Here is an 11,234-nt window from a genome sequence, read left to right on the forward strand (position 1 = left end):
TGAGAATATTCCATTATATTAGACTAAGTTAAATATTGTGAGAAGTTGCTATATAATGATTATAATTTTTTTTACAAATCTGAATATTTAAGATAGTATAAGTATATTTGTTATTCAATAATACAATAGGATTTCAATGTTCTACTTATCTTATATTTTCTAAACTTTCTAATATGGCTAATGATAGCATTATACCATAATGTGTTCTTTTATGATAAAATATTTAAAATAAATGATGGTTTAATCAATTCACAAAAAAAATATTCTATCAGGGCTCTTCAAGCAGATGTGTATGCAAATTTAGGGGTGTTTATTAGCAACTTAACTATTCTCTTTACTTTGTATGTCCTAAATACCAAGCACTTAGTTGGTAATTAGTACTCCAACAGGAAAATTGCTTCTTTGCTTCAGGTCAGTGCTCAACAATAATTGAAATAACTAAACACTAAGGAAAAAGTACTAGGAAATAGAAGGGCATGGCAACATGATCCAATTTTGAAGTTGTTAATTAAAATTGTGCACAGAAAATACAAGGATACTGGATGACAACCATTATGAGAGATCCTTCTTATTGTATTTAGGTTCTCTGAGAACAGTTGGCTATTTATTTATTATCTGTAAATTTTCCAAGCAAAATTTAACTAAATAAATAAAACAAGAACCAATTCTGCTTGAATTTGTTTAATTAAGGGTAATATACAAGAACTAAAATTTAGAAGCCTATTTAAATCCAAGAAATCTACAAAGAGTTGAACATTATCAACAGAGGTTAAAAAAAAAAAAAGAAAAAAAACAGTACAGTGATAGAGATTATATTATATTGTTAATCTGAAAGCTATTAAAGTAGTTTATTTGTCACAGAAAATATTTGTAAGAAAGCAACTTTAAAAAAATAATTAGATATATTTAATAGCTTTAGATTCTGCTCAGTATTTATAATAAAATATTGTCTATCTTATTTAAGTCATTGGGATTTAATAACAAATAAAACAAAATTAGCCAGTCACCTAGAAGACAAATATTATTTTATATTTATGTGGATGTCTTCACATGTTAGTCTTTTTTATAGGATATTTTATATATTTACATTACAGATGTTATCTCCTTCCCCCCTTTCCCATTCCCCATCACCCTTCCCTATGCTTCTATAAAGACGCCACTCCTCCTACCCACCTACTTCCACCTCATTGTCCTGGCATTCCTCTACACTGAGGAAACAAGACTTCACAGGACCAAGGGTTTCTCCTTCTACTGATTCCACACAATGCCATCCTCAGCTACATATGCAGCTGGAGTCATCAGCCTCTCCATGGGTACTCATTGGTTGGTGTTTAGTCTCTGTGTGTTCTGGAAGGGGAGTGGTGGTTGTTTGATATTATTGTTTTTCCTGTGAAATTGCAAGCTCATTCATTTTTTAACGTCTTCCACTGTGGTCTCCATACTCAATTCAATAGTCATCTGCAAGCATGTACATTTGTATCAGTAAGGCTCGGGTTGAGCCTCTTAGAAGACATTTATATCAGGCTACTGTCAGCAAGCACTTCTTAGCATTAGCAATAGAGAATGGCTTTGGTGGCTGTGTATGGGGTAGATCTCTGGATGACCTTTTCTACATACTTGCTCCACTCTTTGTCCCTATATTTTCTTCTATGAGTATTGTGTTTTTTCTAAGAAGGGCTGAAGCATCCACATTTTGCTCTTACTACTTCTTGAGCTTCATATGATCTGTCAATTGATTTTTGGGTTTTCCAGACTTTGGGGCTAGTATACAATCATCAGTGACTGCATTCCATGTGTGTTCTTTAGTGGCTGAGTGAACTCTCTCTTAGTCTTTAGGTATATTGAAGTAGATCATAAAAAGAAATTACTAACAACTTGCCTATAAAATTTTAAGAGTTGAAATTATCACAGGGAAAATTATATATTTGTTAACTAATTTGAAGAAATCAGTCAAAAATTTTGAAGAGCCAACCTCATTTTATTTTTATAAAAATGACTATTTGAAAATAGAAAAAAATTAAAATCCTACAAAAGCAACTTTTGAATAGCATACTGTGAAACTTCATAAGTCAATTTGTAACATAAATTAAGAATTTTACACATTCTCTTTGAAACACCTATATTTTTCTGACAAAGTTGGGAGAAGAAATTGTAAGTTTTCTACTATGATAGCAACTGACAATAAATCAGTCTGCCAAGGTTTTAGAAAAAAAATGAAAATCAATGGTGCTTAGATAATTTGGCAAAACCAGTAAGTAAAAATCTCACTATGAATAGCAGGTTCAGAAAATCTCTGGTTTAGTAGGTCTGCGTCTTTATTAAAATATGTCTATATTACTAAAGACTATTTTTCTAGAACAGGAATCCAAGAACCATACCTAAACATAATAAAAGCAATATACAGCAAACCAACAGCCAACATCAAACTTAATGGTGGGAAACTTAAAGCAATCCCACTAAAATCAGGAACTCCACAAGGCTGCCCATTCCCCTCTACATATTCAACACAGTACTGGAAGTCCTGGCTAGAGCAATTAGACAGCAAAAGGAAATCAAAGGGATACAAACTGGAAAAAAAGAAGTAAAAACATTAATGTTTGCATATTACATGATAGTATACTTAAGTGACCCCAAAAATTTCATCAGAGAACATCTACAGCTGATAAACAAGTTCAGCAAAGTGGCTGGATATAAAATTAACTCAAACAAATCAGTAGCCTTCCTCTACTCAAAGGACAAACATGTGGAGAAAGAAATTAGGGAAAAAGATACCCTTCACAATAGTCACAAACAATATGAAATACCTTGGTGTGACTCTAACTAAGGAAGTGAAGGACCTGTATGACAAGAACTTTAAATCTCTAAAGAAAGAAAACCAGAAAGATCTCAGAAAATGGAAAGAATTCCCATGCTCATAAATTGGAAGAATCAACATCTTAAAATGGCAATCTTACCAAAAGCAATCTACAGATTCAATGCAATCCCTGTCCAGATTCCAAACCAATTCTTCATAGACTTGAAAAGAGCAATATGTAATTTCATCTGGAATAACAAAAGATGTATAATAGCAAAATTCATCTTTAACAACAAGAAAACATCTGCGGGAATCATTATCCCTGACCTCAAGCTATATTACTAGGCAATGTGCTAAAAACTGCATGGTCCTTGTACAGAAATAGGCACATGGATAAATGGAATAGAATAGAAGATCCATAAATGATCCCTCACATATATGGTCATTTGATTTTTTAAAAAGGGTCTGTAAATATTCAATGGAAAAAGGACAGCCTATTCAACAAATTATGTTTGTCCAACTGGCATTCAGCATGCAGAAGAATGAAAATAGAACCTTTCTTATCTCCTTGTTCAAAGCTCAAGTGCAAGTGAATCAAAGATCTCCACATTAAACCAGGTAAACTGAAATTATTAGAAGAGAAACTAGGCAAAACCTTAGAACACATAGTCACAGGGAAAACTTCCTGAACAGAACAGCAATGGTTCATGCTCTATGGTCAAATATTGACAAATAGGACTTAAGGAGATTGCAAAGTTTCTGTAAGACTAAGGTCACTGTCAAGAAGACAAATGGCAGCCAACAGATTGAGAAAAGATCTTTACCAAATACACATCAGATAGAGACCTAATATGCAAGATATACAAAGAACTCTAGAAGCTAGACACCAGAGAATCAAACAACCCTATTAAAAACTGGGGTACAGAGCTAAACAAAAAGTTCTCAGTTGAGGAATCTCGAATGACTGAGAAGCACCTAAGGACTTGCTTGACATCATTAGCCATCAGGGAAAAGCAAATCAAAACAACCCTAAGATTTCATAGATGGCAATATGAAGATATTGCAAGACAAAACTAAATGCACACAATATATGACTACAAACCCAGCACTACAAGGAACTATAGGTGGAAAACCCAATGCAATGAGAAGAACCACATCATAATGTAAACAAGAAAACTTCTAAGCAAGAAAACTAAAAGAAGAAAGACACATAGGCACAATTTCACTAAACAAAGCAACAATAGCATGAAACAGCAACAACTATTCCTTGATATCTATTAACATAAATGGATTCAACTCCCCAATATAAAGATATTGGCTATCAGACTGTATACATAAACAAAACCCAGCATTTTGCTGCATACAGCAAACTCATCTCAGAGACAAAGACAAACACTATCTCAAGATAAAAGGTTAGAAAAAAACCTTCCAAGAAAATGTCCCCAAGAAGCAAGCTGGAGTGTCCATTCTAATATCAAGTAAAGTAGATTTTCAATGAAAAGTTATCAAAAAAGATAAGGAAGGACACTTTTTACTCATTATTGGGGAAATCTGTCAGGAGGAACTCTCAATCCTTAACATATATGCTCCAAATACAAAAGCACCCATATTCATAAAAGAAACCCCACTAAAGCTCAAAATATACAATGTGCCACACACAATAATAGTGGGAGACATTAATACCCAACTCTCACCAATGGACAGATCACGGAAACAGAAACAAAACAAGGACACTGTAAAACTAACAGCGACTATGAACCAACTGAAATTAATAGATATCTATTGAACATGTGATCCTAAAACTAAAGAATAGACCTTCTTCTCAGCACCTCAAAGCAACTTCTCAAAAATTGAACACATAATTGGATACAGAGGAGCCCCAAACGATACAAGAAGATCAAAATACTCCCATGTATTTTTTTAGATCAACATGGTCTAAGGCTGGTCTTTAATAACAATAATGAAAAAAAAAAAACATATACATATGGAAACTAAACAATGCTCTATGGAACCATAGCAAGGTCAAAGAATAAATAAAGAAAGAAATTAAGCATTTTCTAGAAATCAATGAAAATGAAAGCACAACATAACCAAACCTATGGAATGCAATGAAAGCAGTACTGAGAGGTAAACTCATAGCTCTGAGTGCTTCCAAAAAGATAGTGGAGAGAGCATACAATGGCATCCTGAAAGCACAGTTGAAAGCTCTCGAACAAAAAAAAGCAGATACACCCAAGAGGAGTAGACTGCAAGAAATAATCAAATTTGGGGAAGAAATAGACCAAATAGAAACAAAAAGAATCATTGAAAAAATCAACAAAACCAAGAGCTGGTTCTTTCAAAAAATTAAAAATATTGATAAACCCTTAGCCAGACTAATTAGAGGGCAAAGAGAGAGTATCGAAATTAACAACATCAGAAATGAAAGTGGAGAAATAACGACTGGAACTGAGGAAATTTATGAAATCATCAGAACCTACTACAAAAGCCTATACTCAACAAAGGTGGAAAATCTGGAGGAAATGGATGAATTCCTAGACAGATACAAGATAACAAAGTTAAACCAGGATAAGCTAAACCATCTAAATAATCCCATAACACATAAAGAAATAGAAGCAGTCATCAAAAGCCTCCCAACCAAAAAAAGCCCAGGTCCAGATGGGTTCAGTGGAGAGTTTTATCAGACATTTATTGACCATATAATACCAATACTCTCCAATCTATTTCACAAAATAGAATTTGAGGGAACACTATATAACTCATTTTTTGAGGATACAATAACCCTTGTTCCTAAACCACACAAAAACCCTACAAGGATAGAGAACTTCAGACCAAACTCAATTATGAACATATGTGCAAAAATACTCAACAAAATTCTTGCAAACTGAATCCAAGAACACATCAAAACAATCATTCACCAAGATCAAGTAGCCTTCATCCCTGGGATGCAGGGAAGTTTTAGGATAAAGAAATTCATCAATGTAATCCACCATATAAACAAACTCAAAGAAAAAAATAAACATGGTTATCTCACTAGATGCTGAGAGAGCATTTGACATAATCCAACACTACTTCATGTTAAAAATCTTGGAAAGAACAGGAATCCAAGCCCATACCTAAACTTTATAAAAGCAATATACAGCAAACCAACAGCCAACATCAAAATTAATGGTGGAAAACTTGAAGCAATCCCACTAAAATCAAGGACTGGACAAGGCTGCCCACTCTCACACTACCTATTCAAGATAATACTGGATGTCCTGGCCAGAGCATTTAGACAGCAAAAGTAAATCAAAGGGATATAAATTGGAAAGAAAGAAGTAAAAACATCACTATTTGCAGATGACATGATAGTGTACTTAAGCAACCCCACAATTTTCAGCAGAGAACTCCTACAACTGATAAACAACTTAAGCAAAGTGGCTGGATATAAAATTAACTCAAACAAATCAGTAGCCTTCCTATATTCAAAGGACAAACGTGGGAAAATTAGGGAAAAAATACCCTTCACAATAGTCACAAAATCTATGAAATACCTTGGTCTGAATCTAACTAAGCAAGTGAAGGACCTCTATGACAAGAACTTCAAACCCCTAAAAAAGGAAATCGAGGAAGATCTCAGAAAATGGAAAGATCTCCCATGCTCATGGATTGGACGGATTAACATCTTAAAAATGGCCATCTTACCAAAAGCAATCTACAGATTCAATGCTATCCCCATCAAAATTCCAATCTACTTCTTCATTGAGTTGGAAAGAGCAATGTGCAATTTCATCTGGAATAACAAAAGACCTTGAATAGTGAAATTTATCTTTAAAAACAAGAAAACATCTGCGGGAAATCACTATCCCTGACCTCAAGCTCTATTACTAGGCAATTGTGCTGAAAACTGCATGGTACTAGTACAGAAATAGGCACATGGATCAATGGAATAGAATAGAAGACCCAGAAATGAGCCCTCACCTATGTGGTCACCTGACTTTTGAACAAGGTGCTGTAAACATTCAATGGAAAAGAGACAGCCTATTTAACAAATGGTGTTGTTCCAACTGACACTCAGCATGCAGAAGAAAAAAATAGACCCTTACTTATCTCCTTGTACAAATCTCAAGTGTAAGTGGAACAAAGATATCTACATTAAACCAGATACTCTGAAACTATTAGATGAGAAAGTAGGGAAAACCTTAGAACTCATAGTCACAGGAGAAAATTTCCTGAACAGAACACCATTGGCTCAAGCTCTAAGGTCAAAAATTGACTAACATGACTTAATTAGATTGCCATGTTTCTGTAAGGCTAAAAACATTGTCAAGAAAACAAAAAGAGAGCCAACAGAGTGGGAAAAGACCTTTACCAACCCCATGTCAGATAGAGGCCTAATATCCAAGGTATACAAAGAACTCAAAAAACTAGTCACTAGAGAATTAAACAACCCTATTAAAAATGGGGTACAGACATAAAAAGTTCTCAATTGAGGAACATCAAATGGCTGTGAAACATCTAAGGAAGTGCTCAACATTCTTAGCCATCTGGGAAATGCAAATCAAAACAACACTGAGATTCCACCTCAAACAAGTCAGATTGGTCAAGATCCAATACTCAGGTGACAACAGATGCAGGCCAGGATGTGGTAAAATAGGAACACTTCTCCACTGCTGGTGGGGTTGTAAACTGATACAACCACTCTGGAAATCATTCTGGCGGTTCTTCTGAAAAATGGACATAGTACTACCTGAAGACCCAGTTATTCTACTTTTGGGCATTTACCCCAGCGATGCTCCAACATACAACAAAGATACATGCACCACAATGTTTATTGCAGCTTTATTTATAATAGCCAGTTCGTGGAAAGATCCCAGATGTCCTTCAGTAGATGAATGAATACAAGAATTGTGGAACATTTACACAATGGATTACTACTCAGCTATCAGAAACAATGACTTAATGAATTTTTTAAGAAAATGGATGCATCTAGAAAATATCATCCTGAGTGAGATAACCCAGTCACAAAAGAACGGACATAATATGCAGTCACTGATAATGGGATACTAAGCCCAGAAAGCTCTGAACACCCAAGAAACAACTCACAGACTGTGAAGCTCAACCAAAAAATATTTTAATTACAATAGAACTGTATCACTTCCCCCTTTCTTCCCTACAGCCCCTCTTAGTCTCTCTCCTATCTGCTCAAATTAATAGCCTCTTTTCCTATATTATTGTTGCATATATAGCTATGTGTATGTATATGTACCCAGATATTCTTAATTACATCCATATGAAACGTATTATTAAATAAATAAATAATTAATAAAATAAATAATAATAAAAATATAAGAAAGTGAATGACTAATTTACAGGCACACAAAGTGTTGAGCTACAGAAAGATAGGACGAAAATGAGTCAGAGATAGCATCTGCTCAACTCTTATAAGAACAGCACAAGAAAGGGAGGCTACAAAAGAAAAATCTAAAATAAAACTGATTCATCAATCCAGTACTTGGTATTTTGTAACCATAACATATTTATTTACCTGTGTAGTCTAGTACTATCCTGGTAGCTATGAATTAAGTACATTGAGTCTATGATCCTGGCTACCATGACTGAGGTGAAAATAAAGAATTTTACATTTGAACTAGAAAAGTTAAGTATACAATTTTGAATCTTAACATCTGAATGTGTGCTTTTGAAATTCTAAGGAAGCTTTTATCTACTTTTATCTTACCAGAATTCATCCAAATTAATATGCCTAATACAGTTGGCGTACAAATGGTCCTTTGTCTTGTGTCATTCCAAATCTTAAATTTTATATACACAAAGACAGATTAGACAGCATTTATGGGTATATGGGATTGCACACACACACACACACACACACACACACACACACACACACACACACACATATATACACAGACTTCCTATGGAAGTTCATGTCTATAGTATATTAACTCTTATTTTTTCTCAGTTTTAACATAATAATTTCTTTGAGAATCTTAAAATTCTTACTACACAAGTCTATACTCAATCTTGTGTATTCCATTTGCAGTGATAACACAATAAATGTTAAGACACATATGGTTTCTCTGAATACAGCTCTGCTAGTGAAATCTTGGGTTTGAATGGTGCTTCAACTTTTAACTACAACAGAATATAGTAAGGTGGCATTAAAACAACCATTCTTATCCATGGGAGTTCTGGTGTACAACAGGGAGTGTCTAAAAATGGTCAAAATAAGCAAATATTGCACAGATGCTCATAGCTGACTTCTTGAATTCCAACTTATTAAATGGTCTTTTTTGCAAATGTATACATTATTATTCATGCAGATTTTCTATTCAGGGTGCTTTGGTAGAGCTGGCCTATTCTGAGATAATGAGAAAAGTCCTAATGAAGCTAGCCATATGTTCAATTGCATTTATAAATGGAGAAATCGCCCTTTTTGCTGCTGAGACTACCATTGTTGTCATCTCCTGCTGCTATGGGTGTCACTGAAGCAGTTCCCATTTCAACACTCTCCTCTGTGCTTCTCCTGTTCATTCCAGGGCTGCAATCTTTTTCATGAGAAATTCTTGGCACGCACAGTGGAGAGCCTGCAATGCTTGCTTAGGAAAATATCTTTCTGAAGATCTATGTCAGTATTGAATGCAACAATGTCTTCAATTTTTCCCAGGGGATATAGATTTAGCAATGCTGCCAAGACAGATTCTCTCTTTTCAAGCATTTAATCTATTCCAGAGCACACAGAGTGCCCAGAAGTTAGGATTGCCCTACATAGCTTGGCTGCTTTCTCATGATATTTAGGCTTCATTTATAGCCACCCACCCCTGCTTTATCTTTTTGGTACAGGTGTAAAGCCTTTGTTTAGACCCACATCTTCTTTACAGTCAGGGAAATAAACTACATGGAAAGGCTAAACTTCATGGAGCCCAACACTGCTAATAAAAAAGTGTTTCCTTTCACAATTACCTTAATGAAATCCTAAAAAATTGTAATACTAAATAATGTAAAATTAATGAGGGTGTCAAAATAATTAGAATCAATTATCCATTCACTTATTTTCTGGAGTATATAAATATAATGAATTGGTACTCTGTAGATTACTTAGTGTCTAATTGTGTATACTGCTCTTGCAGAGAATCCAAGTTTGTTAACTAACATGCAAGTCAGACAGCTCACAGATGCCTGAAATCCCAACTTCAGGGTTTTCAGAAACTTCCATGCAAACAAACCCTACATTCACAGACAAATACACACAAATTCACTGACAAACATGCATGCATGTAATTTAAAACAATAAAATCAATTTTATATGCATATTTACATCTAATGATTTTTACAGAACCCAGTATGACACCAACATTTTCTAGAAAAGATATTGATCTCTATATATATGCCATATTCGAATAACCATGCACACAAAATATCTCACAAGTGTATGGCTATCTGCATACACACCATCTGTGACACAGACAAGGTGAAAGTCAGAATATTTGTATAATTTAGATGCTTTATGTCAATTGAAGTTGTGAAAAAGGCTCAAATAGTCATAACAGATGGTGACTATAATTTCAGTGATGACATTTTTATGTTTCTCCACTCATATTTGTTAAGCATTTACTGTGCCCTAGGATCTTTACATAAATTTGATTTACAAGTCTAGACACCAAAGAATCAAATAACCCCATTAAAAAATGGGGTACAGAGCTAAACAAAACGTTTTCAGTTGAGGAACACCGAATGGCCGAGAAACACCAGAGGAAGTGCTCAACATCCTTAGCCATCAGGGAAATGTAAATAAAAACAACCCTGAGATTCCACCTCACACCAGTCAGATTATCCAAGATACAAAACTCAGATGACAGCAGATGCTGGCGAGGCTGCAGAGAAAGAGGAACACTTCTCCACTGTTGGTGAGGATGCAAGCTAATACAACCACTCTGGAAATCTGTCTGGCGATACCTCAGAAAATTGGATATAGTACTACCTGAAGACCCAGCTATTCCACTTCTGGGCATATACCCCAGAGACACTTTAATACACAACAAAGATATATGCACCACAATGCTCATAGCGGCTTTATTTACAATAGCCAGAAGCTGGAAGGAACCCAGATGTCCTTCAGAAGATGAATGGATACAAAAATTGTGGTACATATACACAATGGAATACTACTCAGCCACCAGAAACAATGACTTAACCAAATTCTTAAGAAAATGGCTGCATCTAGAGAATATCATCCTGAGTGAGATAACCCAGTCACAAAAGAACAGACATAATATGCAGTCATTGATAGTAAGATGCTAACCCCAGAGGCTTGCACTCCCCCAGAAACAACTCACAGACTGTATGAAGTCCAAGAAATAAAGAAAACAAAAAAATATACATATATTTACAAAACAAGAAGACTTTTACTATTTCCATGTTGCGTTTTGTTTTGCAT

This window comes from Micromys minutus (assembly GCF_963924665.1).
Source record: "Micromys minutus genome assembly, chromosome: 1".
Taxonomy (NCBI): domain Eukaryota; kingdom Metazoa; phylum Chordata; class Mammalia; order Rodentia; family Muridae; genus Micromys; species Micromys minutus.